We start from the raw sequence: 22,348 nt of genomic DNA, 5'->3' as shown, positions 1-22,348 counted from the left end.
TCAAAAAGTACATTTTTTCTGCATGAATAACTTCTGCAGGCACACACAATGAAGCGCCCAAAGACATGATGGAAAATCTGATATTTTCATCTATAAATATACAAGGATATTTATACACGTGTGAAAATATTGGAATCAGCAATATGTAATTATTTCACCTACAATAGGTTATACAGTTTGCACCTAAGTATATGATAAACCGGGGCCCTGTGTTATCATTATTAGTTATAAAGTTTAGTACTTTGATGAGCTGATGCTTATTTTAATATGACAAGTTGTGATGGAATACTGGCGTTTTTTTGTGTGTTTCTAAAGTTCTGATTACAGTCTCTATGAGCAGAACCTCTGTAGTTGCCTGCTAAGTGATGGTCACCACTATTTATTTGAAGATTCTCACTCGCCTTCGATAGGAAATATTTATCTGTCACTGATATTGCATAGTATTGCTGAGTTAAATGGGATGGAAGCACCAACAGATATGTTTGGAGTTCTCCAAATCCATTCTTCACATCCGCTAATTATCATTCCCTGGCAATTAATTTCATTTTTATTTCTTCACACATGGAATTAAACAAATACAATGCTATATTTTTCTGTCAGATTTTATGTAGATCTTTGTTTGTTTTCCCCGCAAAAGTAATGGGTTTTCCCCTTATCAAATGATATAATTTGGTATAGTAAACATTATGCTATGAAAAAAATCTATGAACATGCCACACATCAAAATACCAAGACCACACCGGAATTCACCTCTAACACACTATAGGTTCCAAAACGTGGACAGTGCATGGACTGTCACATCTACCATCAGCAATCCAACTTCCTGTAGTTTTTTCAAAAAACTATCCTGATGCGCCCTGCAAACGTTTCCTAAGCTGGCCATAAATGTGGAAAGATGTATCACTGGGATTCACATGAGGTATGGGAAAGGAAGGATATAGAATGGCTACTGAGAATACAATGTTCCGGTTAACTTGTCTCAGAGATATGTCTTTCTGTTGCAAGTGTTTTATTTGCCCTACAGGTAGCACTCATGTGTAATTGTAATCAAAGGGCCATGTACAAGGGTCACATTCCCTTAAACTGGCCTGTTGCATCAAAACACAATAAATATTACCTCAGACATACTGGTGACATGTAAAATCCATTATATATCAAACATGGCAATAGCACCGTTGGCCTATTGGTTAGAACCACCGCCTTGGATGCGAGAGTTCGCGGGTTCGAACCCAGGCCGAGTCACACCAAAAACTATTAAACATGGTACAAGCAGCTGCCTCGCTTGGAGCTCAACATTAAGTGGTTAGTGTTTTTACTGGTCGGTCTGGTGTTCTGAAAATATCTGCGGCATGATGCCTCAGTGCTAGATATCACTATAATCTGTCACACTGTAGTCAGCGTAGGTATATTACTGCAAATGTTTTTTAAGCGACGTTAAAAATCAAAATCACACACACATATGCACAACATGGAAATTACATTCTGCTAAAGACATTTGACTCGCACCGTTGGGGTCTCTGTGAAGGTATTTCCCCTTAGTTCCTTGATAAAAGTGATAACCTGATGTGATGCTTTGCTGAATCAGACTTGCTTGTTCGTCAGATATGCTCATATTGTTCACAACTTCCAACAATGCAAGTTACATAGAAATATTAAATCATCCAAACTGCTACCGCTCTCTCATGTCACTGATATTAAGATGATTATCCTATGAAAGCAAATTATGATATTTTAGGTTCACTTTGGTATATAATGCTACAAAGATTTCTTTGGGGTTTAATACTGCTATTTTTGTGAATGATATACCAGTATTTGTGATTGAGTTATCTGAGTCACTAGTAGTGATATCGCTTCCTTGATAAGAATTACGTATTTTACTGAATGATACATCTTAGTTATTTACTGTGCTGAATAAGCCTAGAAGCGATGTAAGGAAAATTGACACCTAAAAACAATAAGTATTCGTATCTCACGTGCCAATCACAAGAATGAAATAACCAATTATCTCAGGTGGTCTTTTGTTTTCAAGTATTGTCTTATGCCACGCGTATCAACATCACAATAGGTAAACGCATATATGGAAAAAGGACCGTCCTGATTACTCATTGTAATTAGCAACCAAACCATTCTTTCTCAATCTTTCACTCAAGTCGTCAAGTGTCTATGTTCTGTTTTCACCGTATTCGCAAGTGTTTTCTCGTACTCTTCATTTCTTTCAGCAGTTCGATTAATGAACTTGAATAGATATTTGACTTTGTTTTGAAAAGTTAAGTCGTCACTTATTAATCGTCCAAACACACTTTGAGACTGGTTCCAATAGTTGTTTTACATTCTGACTGAAGATGGCGTATTTTGTATTACGTTCAAATGATTAAAACGGCGTTTTCTTTTAGATAACGTACACGTCTTTCTTTTCCGCTGTAAATATTAGGTACTGATTTGCGTCTAATGTCTGTTAAGTATACAAGAATTGGTTTCTAACCTCTAATGCAATGGAAGAAATGAAGCACAAGGATTTAAATTGTCAATACTGAACTTGATAAAAGTTCTAAAAGAGCTTAATTTGAAAAAAAAATGAAAACTGTATCCTTCATCTATTGAATGTAACACATGTAATCAGCAAAACGTGAAAGTATACCTGGATCAGTGAATTGTAGTTATTTAATTTATATAGTTCTTTGTTTTGTATTGTTTAGATATAATACCAAATAACCCATTTATCACTTGAAATACATTTTCTCGTCTTCTATTTGGAAGTGTACGTTTAAGAAAATCGGATAATATTAAAAAAATCAGGATACTCATGGCCAGGAACAAATGCGAAAATTGTAAAACAATATAACACTGGTATTAGTTTCATTTTGCATAACTCTTTTGTTTGTTTTATTGATCGATTTTTCAATTGCCCTTTTACGTGAAACGAAATATTCTTGATGCCCATTTTCCGTGTTTAATTCGATTTGAATATCTGTATTTCCTTTCTTTTGGCTTTAATTGCATGAAGCCTAACACTTAATGCATACACTTTTTCATCCACTTGGTTATTGAGTCCACTTATATATCTTGTAAACCTTTGTTCAAAATCATTTAAATGTTTTCTCATTCCATCGTTATGTTATATATTTCCCAAATACTACCATGCACAACATCAATATTAAGAGACCCCTTTCCGATCTTCAAAATCGTTTGCATGTGGTTTGGATTGTGACTTGTATCGCGTTGGAATTCTTGGAATGTAACATCTTGTTTCGTTTTGATTACATCAACGCAATCTGAAAATGAATGGGTAATCTGAATGTTGTTTCTATAGATCTAGCCATGAATTAAATGGGTAGATCTTTCGGCTGCTTGAAAACTGTGCAAGAGGTAGTGTTTGCTACGATGTTGTTTTCCAGGCCATTAATTAATGTATTCTAATCATTCATGTTCTTCGATCTCTTGATTCTTCTTTTTAAGTTCAGATTAACAGAGGCACAACATTCCTGATCATTTTTCTATTTTTAAATTTTTATTTTCGTTTTCTTTTTCTTCTTTCTGTTTGTCGCTCTCTAATAATATTTCCCTCTGTTTATCTTGAATTCCAGGGGTTGTATATATCAATAAACGTTAAGCGAATCATCTATCTCTTTGTCAAGTCGATTGAATGACATAAGTAGCAGTAGACAGAAAGCCGGATGTTTGTTAAAAACGTCTTAAGCATGTAAAAATCTTTTCTCTGTTCATGTAAATATGTTTCTACAGCTCTGTGATTTTGGTCTTTCTCCGTTGTTATTCTGTTCAATAATTCTTACATTAGTAATGTATTGTCAACTTGTTCCAATCATGCCTTGATGTCTTTCATATTGTTCTCATTTAATTAGTAATAAGTAAATTGCTGAAGTAACAATGTCAGGAAGTTCATTAATACAGTAGCAAGTAAAGTAGTCACGTGGTGAGATATTGGACATGGTAACATTGTTTTTGTTTTGCACTGAAATATACGGAAAATGGTTAGGTGGTCTGTTCTCTTCCTTGGTGGCAGTTTTCTTTGTTTAACTTAAAGTAGTAAAGAAAGTAGACCAGTATTTTTGTTTATGGGGTGTGGCTTGTGACTTGTGGTGGGATATTGATACACTATATGTAACGTGGACTCGTAATTTCCTTTTCTTTATGCAATATCAAATGAAAGTGACCGTCATTTTATCTGTTTGTATGAAACGTGGGTTCGTGCCTATCATGTCTTTGAATTAGCAATGAAAGTGACTCAATCCTAGTAGAAGCGTGCCAGTGTCGTCTTGTTGTTGTTGTAATTTGCTGGCTTTGCACACAGTAGTTCGATAAATGGTCTATGCCAGTTCTTAGTATTTAAATTTAAAAAAGACCTCGTCCTTCTATATATTCCTCGATCTTTACTAAGTGTGTCTATAACATGCCCTAAAGCGATTAAAAATAAAGTGTTGCCTTCAGACTACAAAAAAGACGTCATTACATAAAAAACTGTCAATAAGAAATTAAATTCGTACTATTTGTATTTTTGTTTACAAAAATATTGATTTTCAACATCAAACGAATTAAATGAATAATGCGCAGCAGAGTTTAAACAAATACCGACTTGTGTTTTGCTATCATTTACCATTCTACTAATTGTGCCTGCTCTATGTTCATTTCAAGAATAGTGACCTATGAAGTTTCTTTCGTTTTAAAAAGGTGATATCATTGTAAATATTTATTCAAAATATTGACAAAATATCAGGATATGAGAGATAAATCAAAATGTGTCACATTCGCCGTTCTCATCCTGATTTAGTTTCCATATTTAAACTTCTTTCAACAAGAACGTGTTCATTATGAAACTACTTGTGGAGACCAACGCTTTATTCTCAACAATGACACTAACACATCTACACGTACACATAAACATTTACAGGCTGTCGACATTATTACTGTCTCATTTTTGAGCTATGCGTACCAATCTACCTGCAGTAGGAAATAAGACGTGCTGACGTTTTATGTTGGAGATAATTGTTACATAAACTTATGCTATTTTGAGCGATTTAGATCAAGATCATTCGTTGGATCTTAAGCCGGGGCTCAATGTCTGTGTTCTCTTTGAAGTATATTCATGATGAACAGTTAACATATAAAAGATAAAGAATGCAGATAAATATGTCTAAGTGTAATTCAATGCTAGCTTATAATAAGCCTTAAACAAAATATTTTGTTTTATTCAGACACTTGCCCAGTGCTAGTGACGGTATACAAATCACCAGCACTGTCTCCAATTCTGCTATTGCTGACGTCAATTCATTGAGCTCAAACGGACCTTTTCTTTTATTTTGACACATTCACCCCATTCACGAAAAATTAATGGTATGTCCCTTATACTTCTGATATTGGTCACTCAACAAGGGGCTGAACTGAACTGGTCACTGAACAAGGAGATCACAACCAGGAATGTTTCCAAAATGTCACATACGCTGATGGTAAATTCTGAATAACTGTAGTACACGACCATGTTCTTGCTATTTCTGACTATACCCCCTGTTTGATGTAAAGACTGTATTGTATCACAATATTTACGTAGGGATAGGCATTCTGGGGCCTTTGAGTATTTACGCTTTCTAACGATTTTTTGATCATAGCTCAAACAAGAAACGAAGTCGGATATTCATCAAACATTTTTAAAATCAATCAGTACAAGACCTAGCCTTAGGTTCGTAATTATTTGTTCCTGTAATAGTAATGTAGACGTGACAGATATACAGATAACACAAACTTAGTATCAATCAATTCAACGGCTACCAAGTCTTCGAGCAAAATTATTTTCTTTTGTAATAACCTCAGCACCTTTAGATTAAAAAAAGATTGTCTTGAGGGGTTTTAAAAGTTTCTACTCTCCTCGCTTAGTTTGATTGTCAACTAATCGCATGGGCACTGCGCTATTTATTTAAGCAGCAATATATTACCAAGTTCGAGTGAATAATAGACAGAATATTGTTATTCGTGGCTGTTCATGTAAATGCTAAGCATATGAAATGCGTATGAAAGAGATGATACTCTTCCCCCATTCAAATGACACGTGCTTTAATTTTGTACACAAAGAAGAATTTTGATGTGAATACAATTAAGCAGAAGATCTTTATAACGTTTATACTCGATCTTTATTTTAAGAGACCCTGTGCGTCGACATATCCGAGTACCTTTCTAAAACAAGCGAAAGATGGTGTCCTTGATATGAAATTAACGACCATCACACTTAAAAACATTCGATCTGTTTTCCAACCAATATAATGAAATCGCCCAAAGGAAAGACAAAAATAAACCTGGGTAAATAGCTAGCTAGATAGATTTGTAAATTATATAATCATTGGACTCTTGAAAACTTGCTATAATTCAATCGAGAAAAATAACAGTCCCTTCCTTGTACTCAGCGGTCACTTACATGCCGTAAGCTCTAAAAGCTTCCATTCCAAGAGTAAAAGCAACAGTACGTCATCAAGTTGTATAAGCTCAACCACATAAAAGAATGTATGCGTCTTTGAGAGAATTATTAAGGTATGTTGATGCATAATTAGGGGTGTTGATAGACTGATGAACTGAAGTTACTTGTCTGAACGAACGTCATTATATGACAAGAAGGTGGTAAATATCGTTGTAGATGGCTACTCTAACGACCTTACAGCAACAGCTAATTAGAGAGTGCAAATATAACTGAATGTCAGAACCCTCTTATTTTATGTTTATAATTAATTAATGAGTTTCTTTCGTTTTAAAAAGAAACTAATTTTATTAGAGTGAGGGAATTTACCGCTATCCTTAACATAGCTGGAAAATTGTGCTGTACATCAAACAGAATAAAACATACATATTGCCATGGATTAATAACTCTATTCAAGTATCGACTAGAATGGTCATTCCGTATCATTGTCATATTCACTGAAACAAGGAAACAGCTTTGTCCTCTCCAACCGGTTGTTAGCAGCATTGTTCTGAGCAGAAATGCACAAAACTATTGTCCTTGCATGTGAAACTGCTAAGACTGGCAGAACCAAAAAGACCCATTCCTACACTGCACAATGTCTGCTTAGAAAAACAGAAGACTGATAGGATAGGCGTCTACATCATTTATCCAACGGGGATCGTAACAGCATCTACGCTAGCTGTGACATCGATACTACTGGTGGAGGACGGATATTCTTTCATAAGAAGCGTCAAAAGTGATGCTGAGTTCTTTCATGACTGAATAGATTATATGAAGGGCCTCGGTTCTCAGAACTATACTCCTCCTCCTACAGATAGATTACTGATCTAGAACAAAATTTCGTAATAAAGCATTTTGTTTATAATATAGACTTTTATTACAGGTCTCCAGTGATACATTACGCCTACTTAATAAAAAATAATAATAATACAAAATTGTACTTGGGGTATGAAGGATCATAACGTGACTTCCAATTGAAATGCATATACATGTATGAAACACCAATCCAAGCCAAATATCATAATTGTCAATGTAACATATTCTCTTAAAATATCGTTCTTTGTGAAATCAATACTTATACATGTCTGTTCGCTTTGTTTGAATCTGAAAACCCCGATGCAGCAAATATATGTTTGAGATATTTTTGTTTCCGATGGAAGTTCAAAATTAGTTTTTCTTTACTTGTATCTTCAATAGATAGAAGTTCTATCGGTAGGAAATATTATAACCTCTTTAGGCGAGACAGGTCCTGACAAGCGAACTATGCTTTTCTGAAAATTCTAGCTCTTACATCAATAACTTTGATCGAGAATATCGTTCTCCGGCTGATAACGTATATACTAACCACTTAGAGGGCTAATTGGGGTGTAGAGTACAAACATTGATTAACAAGAGGATCAAATATAGGTTAATGCCAGTCATGAATAACCCTAAAATCGATTCTCAGTGTGATCAGTACGTGCCGATGATGCGTCATATATCACTGTGCCTGGCGACAAATTTAGGAAAATAAGTAAAAATCTCGTGAATTCAGTTGAAATGCAATACTTATTCCGGATCCATTCACGATTGGTTTGTTCTGCATGATATTGGATAAATTACTATGTAATAACTTTCTTTGCAACCGAAGATAAAACAGCAACGAATACGATTACTGTGTTAGTACAACAAAGGTTTATATGGCTGCCGTGAAAGCAGCTGGGGCGTTCTACATGATTTGGGTCAATCGCCATGCAAGAAAACTTGTTTGCTACAAAAGATAAAACAACAACAAATACGATTACAGTGTCATTGCAACAAAATGTTTATATAGCAAGTGTGAAAGTTTGCAAGAGCCAGCCCAGTGATATCAAAGTTCCTGAAACTTCAGGAATTTCAGAGATTTAAATACGGAATCTGCGCAAGGTATATTAACATATTTTTTCTTGTGTGAAACTTATAACTTTGAACTTCTTGATTAACTGAGAAAGACGATCAATGTTGTATACTGTACTGCATTTTAGTATCGTTGTAAATGTTCCGGTACTTAACATTATTTCTGGATTTTATACTTTTCAGGTTTTGTGTACCTTTTTATTTTTGTTGTCTTCTTTCATAATTTTAAAGCAGTGGATTTATTTTCGGAAAAATGATGAAAATGGAATTTTTTCTATCTTGTGTATTCTTAGTGGGTTTTCCTAGTTAGCAATGCACTCGAGTATGCCAAAGAGTCATTTGGGTCTGAATTTACCAAATATAGTAACTTTCTGTGACGTCACAATTTAAGGTCACGGACTCTGAATGAATCAAGGACATCAACCCAAAGGTTTGACTGGCAGGGGAAAGAATTGTCTCCTAAGTCCTCTTAATTGTCCTTTAAAAACTCTCAGGAGTCTAAAAACAGCAACCATTCCCCAAAAAAAGAACGTAAGCTGCTCATGTTTTTTGTTTGTACGAAACTATGTTTGAAAACCACACTTATGCAGCACTACATGTCGATAAATATTATATTTTATCATTCCTTAAAATGTAATATATTGCCACTTTTTACAATACCTAACAATATCGTTAACTCAGATGTTAAGCAAGGTGCTTGTTGAAATCGATATATATATATATATATATATATATATATATATATATATATATATATATATATATATATATATATATATATATTGCAAGTTTTCATGATTGTGTAAATACATTAATAGGACAGGGAATTTCGTTGCCAATGGACATAGATATATAAATATGCAAAACATTTCAATAACATTTGATCAATCCGTCAGGTGGGTATGGGAGTGGAGGGAACTAGGATGTTATTTGCAATCGTATATGTAGCGCATATTATATTTTTTGCAATTAACATCAAAATTTTCAAAGTACAAATTGCGAATAATAATAAGAAAACAAAACAAACAAAATGAAAATGTAGAATCATACTTTCAATAAAATATACTTATTAATTTTAATCTATCTCCATTCAGACAAACAAAGGAATTACAACTGCATCCGTTTCAAATGCAATAGGGACAGCAAAGTTAAATGGTTCCACAAATTAATTATACCTGCGTCCCTTTATGAAGAAGGAATATTCATATGACTAAAGCGAAGTGCTGCGAAAGTTTCAAATAACATCAATCTATATGGACATACTTCAAGCTGCTTTACCCTATTTGTACAAATATTTTTTATTCCCGCGATATCTTAATACTTTTGCATCACTCTTACTGTGAAATTTTTCTCCTTATTTTCATGTCTGCATATATCATGGATGTTTGATCTGAGGCATATGGAGACCAATATATTCCTTCTTCACGATTGGTGGATCCGTAGATTCCATTTAAGTTTGAATATCGGCAAGCATTGTACCACCAACCGGATTTGCAAGAACTGGCACAATCTGTTGAATTGGTTTTGTCGTTGTCCCAATCTTTGGTGCTAAATTTCATATCAGAATGATAAGAGAAAGAGTCGCCTGCTGTTCCACTGTAGCCTTTTACGATGAGACGATATCCACTACTTTCGTCTCCAACCGAGAAAGTATCATACATGGCAAACCTGGTACTTGTATTTGAAACAGCCAAGTTTATATGCAGCTGGTAATCGGCCTGAGCCGTGAGGTCATGTATATTGTCATTTCCGAGCCACATGTTTCCATTTGGATCACCAAAACCCTCTTTATAATCAATCCACTCACGAAAGAAATCAACATCTCCGCTGATTCTTCTCTGAATGACAGTCCATCTTCCACCGGCTGTACGCATGTCACATCGAACGTAGATACCATTAGTATGTCCTTTGGGATAAATAATGTAGCCTCCAGTCTTTGTAAAACCCATTTGGTAAATGTCCTGGCAGTCAATTGGTTTTCCAAAACAGACATTTTGGCATGTAGATGAAGTGACGTTTCCACAGTTAATATGAGGATGTCCGCTTGTAAGCAATTTAGAGAACGTCGGGAAAGCGAAGAATAAGCGAACCATTGTCATGGTAAAGAACACTGAACAAAACATTCTCAGTTAAGGATTGTTCTAGCGTATAGCTGGATGTGGAAATGTTGAAGAGGGCTGTCCATATGTATAAGAAACTTAAGTGGGAATAGAGAAAAAGGGGGTGTTGCTTGAATAATAATTATCCAGTTCGACGCATTGATTTCATTGGGTAAGAATGCTGAGACGGATGTAAACAGTCGACTATAAATTCATCCGAATAGACTTTGTCAGCATAAAATATAACTATTTTTCTAGAGGAGAAAGTATCTTTTCTCCAATGAGGCAAATTGCAGCCCAACTAACACAGTGAGTTGTACAAATTAACCTCACTACGAATATAGTGATACTCAAATAGAAAATTAAGTTCTGGCATACAGAAATAACATAACTAAAAACTGCAGCTAAAAACTAGTTCAGTATACACCAGAACTAATAATTTCATGTTTTCATAGAAACGAAACCTACAGTGCTATATGTACTTTCTCTCGGCCTTCCTAAACTACTTTGGATGACATTTTGTTTGCTATATAATATTACGTTCCGTACTAAATCCCTCGTATTTAAATACATTAGATTTGGAGTGAAATATGGAACTTGGAGAGCGACTGTGAATTTCACAAGCGGCAACATTTAGTGTTATAAGATAAATGAAGGGGAAAAAAGTATTAACTAGGTTTTGAAATACAACTTTTCGCCTCATTCTTTTCTGCCTTATTTGGACACGTAATATCGTCAACTTTGGGCTAATGATATAATCAAAACGAAACGTGAATAGTGAAAAGCTCCTTCTGCTCCTGGTGAACACTGTTATAGTTTTATCTATTATACATCATTTTTGACATGCATTGTGATTGAGGTATTGCAATCATTTAAAACCAAAGAAAAATAATGGTCATTTTGCTATCCATTGACTAGAAGTGAACATAAGTTATCAATGACAACGGCTGCTAATATTTCGATTATATACCTACTGCTGCAGATGTTATCTATTGCAATGTCCATGACATTGGATTTTTGGAAATGTGGAGCATAAACCTACACTTGCATCACAATGATTCAACAATAACAATTGTAACAGTGAAATGAAAAAAGCGAAAAAGTGAAGAATCCATAGTAGAAATACTTTTCAAGACGACATTGGAAAAATATCAAATATATATCACATACGGGTGAAAGAAATATGGTGTGAAAAGTACTAATTAGTGAATGATATTTCCATTGAAGCTCTTCTCTGGGATGCTGAAATGACATATGGTGCAAGCTGAGATATTACGCCTGAATTCGTTTGAGAAAATCCCTGTGGAGAATCTGTTTTCACGATCTGAATAAAATGGGCATTGTGAAACATGATATCTGCCTTATGTCTCAATGTCTCACACTCACACGCACACAATGCTCGATATATACTCCACTCTAAAGCCATTAATAGATGCGTTGGTTACTCAATGGCTACGTGTAATGCAACTGTAGTGGGATGCTTTATGTGATTTGATTACGGTTGAATATCATTTCTGAATTAAATTGTCTTTATGATATTTTCAGTTGGTAAATACTACATTTACAGTAATAGGTAAAATAGGACAACTTTGTCATCACCTACAGCCTATACGTACCAATTATAACCCAAACCATATGGGAAGTGTTTGCTATTAAAATTTGTAACACATTTTGACTTACCTGGTTCATCAAGTTACTTTTAGTTTTCATATCATTGCCATGGATATCAATTACCATCCAGCATAATCCAGTATTAATTTCCAGTAATAGGTAAAATACAGACTTACATGGTCAGTATTCTCCTTGTGGCAGCAGGGAGTATGCGTGTTTTCTTGGAAGATTCCATATCTAGCAAAACTCTTACCATTTACGTTTTCAATTGCTTATGAATATTGTAGCCAAATATCAGCGGCATCTATTAATGCGAAAGCGATCATATTAATATCAGTTCAAATATGGCGAATGTATTGTACACAATTATTCATGTTTTTGGACACTTTGCGTGTAATGGGTATTCTTCCTTTACTTTTTTTCCAAATAATTGTGCGAGTGAAGTTTAGTCCCATGTATTTATAACCAAATATGATATGGACTTGTCTTCCGTATAAGACTACTTTTCCATATTCCTCAACACTACACCATTTCAGAATGTTTGATCTAAATTAACACGCATTCTAGAATGTCACAATAATATCATGTTATTTTGTCCGTTTAATGAAATTTTTTAGAATATCTTAAGTGTTCACCTCATGTCTTACTGAGAGCCTATTGATTGCATATGTTCCCTTAATAGCCTTTCTTTTTATTGCAGAACTGTTGACAGAAAAATCTATGGCTTATTCTGAAATTTAAGGAGGAACAAAAAAGAAAAGATTCCAAGAAGAAGCTGCAAAAAAACAATGAACACATTTTTTCAAATGCACGATATAGTGTTGATTTGATACTGTCCACAATTTGAACAACATGTATTAAGTAACGATTGTATGAAATAACTAGCCTTCAAACACCTTTATGCCAAGATAAACCTAGATCCAAATTAATTTGTATCAAAGTGTATTACTGAATAGAAAATTCCTGTATTATCCCAAGAGTACGTTGTGCTGAATATAGAGAAAGAAACAATTAACCTTATTGCTTTGAATTCAGGTTGCTTTTACAAATGGTTGGGAGGCCAATTATTACTTATAAGGTAGCAATAACAAGTCACTTATGCTTTTTGCAGTTTTCATGCGCAGTGGTAAGTTATACATTTCCCCTTTTATAAGTGAACTTGTTGTGCATCCTCTGAGTTCGAAGATGACTAAGATATCAGTAACTGGTTAGAAGTCTGTGAATACTTGAGATCAGGTCAATGTTGCTATTTACAGGCTGTGTCACACTTGGAAGCATGTGCAGGTTGGGATAGATTGATCAATGCAGGACGTGCTGCAGTTCTGAGATTTAACTTGCTCGCGCTTCTGTCATGCCTCTTCGATTGTCATTTGTTCAACGTCCTTAGCACCAATAAGGATGAAACTGCGCCAGGAGAGGGATCATGTGCGAGATCATCCCAAGGCTCGTGGTCAGAGATGAAGTGCTTCAAAGATGTCTTGACGGCATCTATGAAACGTTTCTTTTGACCACCCTGAGATCACTTCCCCTCCTTCAGCTCAACGTAGAAATGCTTCTTAAGTAGTTGCTCTTCTGACATCCTACTGTGAAAATGATTAAGCTTCTTAACATAGCGATTTAGCAAAGATATAACAGGATTGGCAAAACAGAGGCTTTGTAGACCTTCATCTTCTTTGTAGAATTCGCTCCCACACGTTTGCTCGTAGCCTGCAAAAGCCCACACTTTCTTTAGCAATTCTGGTGTTGGTTTTATCATTGATTAGGACCGTAACATAAAACCACCACCTTCCCTTATCAGTTTAGATCTGCATCATTCACAGCACAAACCAAGCAATATAATAATTGCAATAATTACAAGCTGACAACAAACGATCCATAGACTCAGATCAGGCATTCAGGTAACAGTCGTCGGCAAATAGTTGACCACGAACAGTAATTTTATGTCTTAGTCTTCGCTTGCACTCTCCATAGATTCAAGATCTTGCCATCAGTGTGGTATCGAATACAATCCCACTGTCATGGTCACAGGAAGCATAAGTAAGCACCGCAGAGAACGTCATACTCAAGGGGATTGGGGCCAACACACAACCTTGCTTGACTCCATTGGTGACATGGAATGATTCAGATGACTATTCCTCGTCTATGACACAAGCGCGCATGCTTTGATGGAATTAGCGAACTATCAATTTATCTGAGCAACCGAAATTTGTCATAGGACCCCATAGGTGACTGCATAAAAGACTTTCTACATATTTCATTGGTTACCTAAAATTAGCTAATCCTTGTACAGCAAGAATAATATAATTTGATATATGGCTCACTCTGATATGGAATACATTGCTGACACGAACAGTATCTATGTGGTTGTTTGCCAATTGAGCAACGGTAGGTGATTAGAGATGAATAAAAGTTCCCAATACAAAGTTACTGTACAAATTGTAAAGGAAATGAGATCATTACATGATTTTAAAGTTGGTTTAGTTTACAGAGTTGTAGCAACTGATTTGATCGATGCGAAGTAAGTAGTTTTTGTATATGTGACACGTCAACAGTACTATCAGAGGAAATAATTACAAACATGAAGCTACTGGTTTTGTTATTACATTTTGAATAATGATCAATGCCTCTCCGACTTCAGAGCATACAGTCAGACTTTGCAAGATCAGAGATGTGCCCCACATTACTTCTGAATAATGTTAACATTCTAGAATGTCTGGTAAATACAATTGTTCATTTATTTGAAAATTCGAGTCTCCAATATCGTCTTATGGCTGTGATATTTGGGGGTTTTGAAAACAGATAGTATATGACGGGTGCATAGAAAACGTTGCTTCTGAATAATACTAACATTCTAGAATGTCTGGTGAATATAATGGTTCATTTATTTGATTAATTTGAATCTCCAATATTGTCTTATGGTTGGGTGGTTTTGAAAGCAGATAGTATAGGACGAGTGAAAAGCGCATGTAGATACTAAATGTTCTACATCTTGCCAAGAATATGCTTGAAGATGGATAGTTTGGCCCCCATACTCTTTATTTAAATATATATGTGCGTATCTTTACGAATGGTTCAGATTGCTAAATACAAATAATTAAATTGTTAAAAAATTTAACAATTAATGCTTACAGGTTTTGAAAGAAAGAATTGTAAAAACTCGGTTTTCAGTGTGATAACTATTTTATTGACTTCACGGTCTTGGAGATCTGGCATTATCCTAATTCAGTCCATATATCTTGCCTTTTATTGTTTTGTAACCAGGGACTAAAATACATGTTTCATTTTAATTTATTTTGATCCTTATTACTGGCAGAAACCAGGTATGTACCAATTACTTCAATTACCCAAAAGGAAGATTTAAGAACTCTAAAACACCCAGGTAAATGTGCTGATAATGCATTCCAACTTAGACTATCGTCTCTCGCTGTAGAGTTCTATTTCTGTCTGTCCATCTCCGAGGATTTATGCGCACATTTGTATAGCCATTATTTGTTCATATATGCAGGCATGTATGCAACAGTGCATTGTGTATGAATCATATATTATATTGGCTATGTGCTCTTTTGCACATGCCAAATAAAAAAGTATGTTTCGCTCTGTTATTCAGATTTTATCAACTGCATATGCAAAAATTGTGAACATTTGGGAACCTCGTTGGATTTCAATTCCTCGCTCAGTAAGGAATATCACAAGAGTATGGGACGTAATTTTTCTTGTTGGGGTGAGTGTCGAAATAATAGTAAACACTAAGGCCACTCCTGTCGTGTGCGTGTGTCGTTATCGGGAATATAACGTTGGTCAACATCTATTTCATGGAGAGTTCTAATTACAGGTCCAGTTGTCACGAAAATTTAATGCAAGGTAATCAAATAAGTTACATGTTGAAAGATGTTATATAATCAAACGTAGGTCAAAGTGACAATGATGTTGGTGACAGAAATATTTTCGTCACTGCAGGCATACGTGTAGCATATGAATTTACATAGAATTTAGTTACAGTTGATTCTCGAGGAAACGAGTGTGCAAATGATTATTTTATATCTGCTATCTAAATTTTAACACTTATTTCGAAGCAATTGTTTGAGTGGTATAAATGTTTTAAATCCAAAGGAACTACGATGGTCACCGTGCTAGAAATAAACATGGAGGAACTTAATTATTTGAATCATAAATGATACCATGAAAACATAGTCCTGGTAGTTTATTTTTATTTGTTTAATTCTACTATACATTACCCAAATGAGTCACTTTATTGTTGTAAAAAAATACCCCAGTCCATCCACATTCTATGCAGCACACCACCGTAAATAATAGTTGACTACCTTCCTCACTACTGTATCATAAACAAAGCAAAGCCACCACAATTTAATATACCTTACAAAAGAACCACGTTCCGTATTTCTTAAGGTAAAATAAAGAAACAAATCAGATCGTTCTTTACCTCACTACATGATTACCTCACTTTCAACTGCAATAAGAAGCACCGCCCCCCCCCCCACAAAACCATGACCATGAATTTACTACTTGATTACTTTACTTACTACTAGTTTAGAGTGAACGATTTAAAAAACATCAAGAGATGAAGGAAACAAGTGGACAATACATAAATAATAATGATTATTTAAAAGAATGACAAGAGAAGCCGGCACAATTCCATGGCTGTAGAAAGAGATCCACTAGAGCAGAACAATTTTAGAAGCTGTTGATGTGTCTAGATAGAAATTCAGAACTACTTTTCAAGTCAATGGATAGACAAGACAATCATCAGAAGATTCACTTTACCTTCGATGATATAAAATCCCTTGGAATCGAAGATTAACAGAGATATATGTTTTTGTCGAAGAAATAATTTTAAAAAAAGAAATCCAAAATATCGGAAAATTCTGACCCTTTTAATCTCAACTTGAACAAAAGGATCAAGTTATGGAAAAAGATGAATGATATCAGCATATACATTACTGGTCTGGAACAAACAACACCTTAGCAAACACCAACAACAGCACAATTCCCAGGCAGCAGAAAAAAGAAACTTTGAAAAAATAGAACAGTTAAAGACATAGAAGTGAATGAATTCATGCTACGATCTATGAAATTGACATGCAAACTGTGCATTCGTTTTAGAGTGGATTGATGAAATCCAAACGATATAAGATGTTAGATTCAAAGAATAGTACAAAACATAAACTATGCAGTCTAAGCCGTGATCGGGATGTTGTGTCTTGATATCAGCGTGGTGCATGATAGTATTGACGAAATAAACAACAGTAGAATGATACACTATAGTGGGTGGTATTATAGAAAGGTAGACAGATGTAGCACTATAATGATACCAAATATTCTGATTTGTAAGGAAGGTTTATAGTAGATAAAGTTTCACTTAGGACACAAGTGGTTAACAGACGTATGCATTACGTGCTAGCTTTAATGCAATTAAAGGCGACAGAAAGGAAAAAAAGATATTCAAAATAGAATACAACACGGAAAAAGTGTTACTACATTGTAAGTAAAAACTGGTGCATTTGAAAAATTAGTTGTCAAACTCAAACAAGAATGTTATGCAAAATGAAAATAACACGATTTTGAAATAGCTCTACGATTTTTGCATTGTATCCTTTGCCACTAGTATCCCAGCTAAATTACATTAACTGATTTAATTAAATGTACATTTCCAATTTGTAGACGAGATAATGTATTTCAACTGAGACATGCGTTCAATGATAATTTTTGTAGCTGACTAACACTAAAGAAAGAAATATATAAATTAATTAGCTGCATTTTATGGATCTATTTATGCTCCTATATGATGTGCTGAATACATCTTATACCCTATAGATGAAGGAGAATCGTCATTAAAAAAATAAAGCAAGATCGTTCACAATATTTGTCAATTTGAAAATTGACAATTAAATAATTTTGGCTTTGATTTTATCATTTGGACCGTGGAAATCATACAACACTTTAGGCAAAGATCATTGCCTTAAATTTACAGCGTTAAAAGAAACAAATGAACAAACTATGTAAGAGAATTCTGTTTTACTCATTTGAGGGTAAAACAAAAGAGAAGGTCTTGAATCAGCACATGATACTAGGAGCAGTACCAAAGTTTGTTCCTCTTGAATGAAGCATATAGCCTCAGTAGCAATTACTACAGGAAAATCAATGAGTAAAGATTTTGCATTTTAAAATAAAAACAACTTTATATTCAAGTTATTTGATCGTTATGCTGAAGAAATAAGTTAGGCATGAAGGAAATAAAGAATAAATGAGAAACATCGGTAAAAACTAAACAGTTGACTACTTGAGTGAACGATTGAAAAAGCAACTTTTCGTCGCTAACTATATTTAACAATCTGGACGGTCCTTGGTGTACTCATAGTGATCATACTTGTTCTGGTTTAATCGATACACTAATACCCGAGAAACAAAGAGCACGTGAAATAAAGGGTTTACACGTACACTGTGATTAGCAAGTAAGATATGAGTTCATTTTATGTATGTCTATACTGTGTATTTAGTTTTTACCCATGACTGTATATTGCTACTGTCATTTGTATGCAATACATTATATAGATAGCACATGTCCAGTATTGTAGATTGTACTTTTAGATAATATTCATTTGTAAACAAAATGTTTAGTTATATTTGATTTCAGTACTCTGATTTTCTCCTTGGAAATTGTATTTGTTCTCGTTATTTGCTTAAGCTTATGCGAGCAGACATGAATATATTTACGAATTTGATGGAAATTTCCATTGAAAATTATCATCATCCTGAACATCTTATTGCGTCTTATACTTTTATATAGGGTTCTGAAGTAAACAAATTGGTCTTTGCTATTTTAACATGAGTCTAATAAGATTATATTTAGTTGTATGAGATATAATTTGAGAGGAATTATTTATTTATATTATTCATTGGAATTACTAAGTGCTCACTGACATTTTAGGCTAAATCATTATATTGCATTATTGAGAATTCATTCAAAGATATTTTAGATTATATCAGTGTGATACATCAAGACTGCTGATATATCAGCTCATTAAACACTATTGATACTTAAGCACATTAAAAACCTGGAATTCAATCAAAGCACTCTATACCATTGGACTTATGATAGAAAGGTTAGAACTGTGCGGATTTTAGTTCACAACATTAAGTTCTATTTAAAATTCCCTGTGTATTATAGAGAAATAAATTATTTGTTGAAATTTACTAAATTGGTTTAGCTTGATTTCTCTGTTTCTTAGAGTGATAACATTATTTTATGTTAGTGTGCATTTTCCCCAGATATTGTGTAGGTTTTGTGGCACAATACATACCTAAGATGTTTACATTTTGAATATGCGTAAATCGTATCAACGTAGAATAGAGATATTGCTCAGAATCAAACAAGGTTGAAGAGAAATTGCTCCGAATCCAATATCTCAATCACAAACTCTACTACATTATTTACGTACACAGCAGTATTCAACCCAGTATTCTCGCTCTCCTCCGATAGAACAATATTTATCTGTCACATATATGTTATTGATAAGTTAAACGAATTTTAACTACTTATACAATTTTTTTAAATCAGTGTTGGAAACACCCATTGACGTTTTTTGAAATTCGGTTACTCAGATCCTAAAATTCTTGTTCCCTGGCAATCATCTAATTATTATATTTTTACACATGGAATTAAACATATTAAAACATATTCTTCTGTCTGATTTGATGTATGGCTCTTTGTTTGTCTCTTCCCTGTAAAAGTAATAGGGTTCTTCCATTATCAGTTGGTGTAGTAAACAATGTGCTATGAACACATCCATGGCAACATGCCACACATCAAAATAGTGAGTGGCGGTCAGGTTCTCCCTGTTTCATTTCTATTTGGACATGCTTATATGTGATATTAGCTTCCACATCCACTACATAGTTCGGAAGATTGTCAATCAATCTAGCAAGTCCCATTTGCTCCATGTGTATTCTTTTCTTTGTTTCTTTGATTTGACAAAGACGAATTAGATGAGCAACATTAACATATGTTACCTTTGTTTATCTAGATATGGTGTGACCAATACATTTCTTAAATATATTTCAAAACTTTGCATATACAGCAAATGCATGCAATTTCCAGCAGTAAATTTGAAAACATATCCTCATTTTCTTGTGTCACACAAACAAGAATCCTAGCGAGTGCATGAAATAAACAATGTCGCAGAAATGAAGGATCTATCAGAATATTCAGGCATATGAATAGTTTTATTTTTATCTTGTAAACAAGCACTTAGATTACCTGTACTGGCTCAATGTTCAAGACTTGACCCAAATTCACCTCTAGCACACTAGTGGCTCCAGCTTTGGACTGTGGCATAGACTCATATAAATAGTCAGCAATCCAACGCTCTGTAATGTTTCAAAGACTATCCTGATGCGCCCTGCAAACTTTACTTGAGCTGGCCATAGATGTGGAAAGATGTATCACTGGGATGCACATGAGGTATGAAAACAGAAAGAAATATGTTATAGTTCCAACTGCATATAGAATGGTACCGAGAAGACTGTTCTGGTTGGCATGTCTCCAAGGTATGGCTGCCTATTGCAAGTGTTGTATTCGGCCCACATGAAGTACTCCTATGTACATGTATGTAAAGGGAGATGTATGCGAGTATAGGTTCCATTTGCTGGTCAATGGCAATAGGGACAAAGCCGGAATAATGACAGCAGTTGTTAATAAAAGACAATAAAGTAGACTTCAGATGGCGTCTCTTTGAAGTTATTTCCGCTTATTTCCTTGACAAAAGTGTTAACCTGATGTGACGATTTGCTGAATCAGACTTGCTTGATGGTCGGATATGTCGAAACAGTTACAAATGTCACAAAAGTAAGTTACATCGAAAGATTAAGTCATAAAAGATAGTGCCCCTCTCTTATATCACTGATAATTCGATAATTAACGTAGATGACCAAATCATATGTATGTTTTACTTTGGTGGCTTTTACTGTGCTGTTAATTGTTTGAATGTGACATCCTTTTGCATTTTGACTACATGAATCCAGTCTGTTAATTGTTTGAATGTGACATCCTTTTCCATTTTGACTACATGAATCCAGTCTAAAAATGAATGGATAGACTGAAAGTTGTTTCTATAGATCTAGCCATTAATTTGTTCAGCTTCATCAGGTTTATGGCTATATTTCTTCGTTTTTAATTTGCTGCTGAAAACTTTGCAAAGTGTAGTGTTTGCTACGATGTTGTTTGTCCAGGCCATTAAATAATGTATTGTAATCATTCATCGTCTTTCACCTTTTTTCTTTTGTTGTTATTTTTAAATATACATATATATATGTAAAATTCAATATTATGCGACTTTGTAAAGTCGATTGAATGACGTAGATTGTAGTAGATCAAATACCGAATCTCGGTTAAACACGTCTTAAGCTTCATAAAATCTTTCTTCTGTTCTTGTGAATCTGTTTCTACAGCTCTGTCATTATGGTGTCTCTCAGTACTTATTCTGTTGAATAATGCTTACATTAGTAATGTATTGTCAACTTGTTATAATCATGTCCTGATGTCTTGCATATTGTTCTCATTTAATTAGTAGTAAGTGAGATGCTGAAGGAACAATGTCAGGGATATGGTTATTTTAGAGAGTTCATTAATACACTAGCAAGTAAAGTAGTCACGTTGTGAAGTATTGGACATGGTGATATTTTTTTATTTTGCACTGAAATACATGGATAGTGTTTAAGTGATATGTTCGCCTCGATGGTGGTAGTATTGTTTGTTTTTCAGAAAGTTATACAGAATGTAGACCAACATTTTTATTTTTTAGGGTGTCGCTTCTAACGTTTGCTTGAAGTATTGATACACTGCATGGAACGTGGACTAGTACTATCCTTATACTTATCCAACAGCAAATGAAAGTGGCCGCCATTTTATCTGTTTGAATTGAAGGTGAGTCAGTGTTTATCCTTTCTTTGTGTTAGTAAGAAAAGTGGCTCAAACCTATTGGAAGCGTGATAGTATCGACTTATTTTTGTTCTTGTTGAAGTTTATTTCCTTTTATATCAGTAGTTCGAAAAACTTGTCTATGTCAGTTCTTACTACTTAAATGTAAAAAAAGACCTCGTCCTTCTATACATTCCTCGATCTTTACTAAGTATGTCTCTAACATGCCCTAAAGCGATTAAGAATAAACATTGTTGCCTTCAGACTACAAAGACGTCATTACACAAAAAGCTGTCAATAAGAAATTAAATTGGTATTATTTGTATCTTTGTTACCAAAATATTGGTTACCAAACGAATCAAATGAATG

The 22,348-nt window shown here is 34.4% G+C and overlaps 1 pseudogene; it reads right to left on the bottom strand.

Annotated features, from left to right (window-relative positions):
- Window positions 1-9,669: 9,669 nt before the first annotated feature.
- LOC149793740 (fibrinogen-like protein A pseudogene) lies at window positions 9,670-10,284 on the bottom strand (annotated as a pseudogene).
- Window positions 10,285-22,348: the final 12,064 nt, after the last annotated feature.

This window comes from Sinohyriopsis cumingii, chromosome 8 (genome assembly GCF_028554795.1).
Source record: "Sinohyriopsis cumingii isolate HCF-2022 chromosome 8, ASM2855479v2, whole genome shotgun sequence".
NCBI classification, from domain to species: Eukaryota; Metazoa; Mollusca; class Bivalvia; order Unionida; family Unionidae; genus Sinohyriopsis; species Sinohyriopsis cumingii.
Note: the sequence above shows the minus strand (reverse complement) of the source record. Positions and strands in the feature narration are given on the sequence as shown.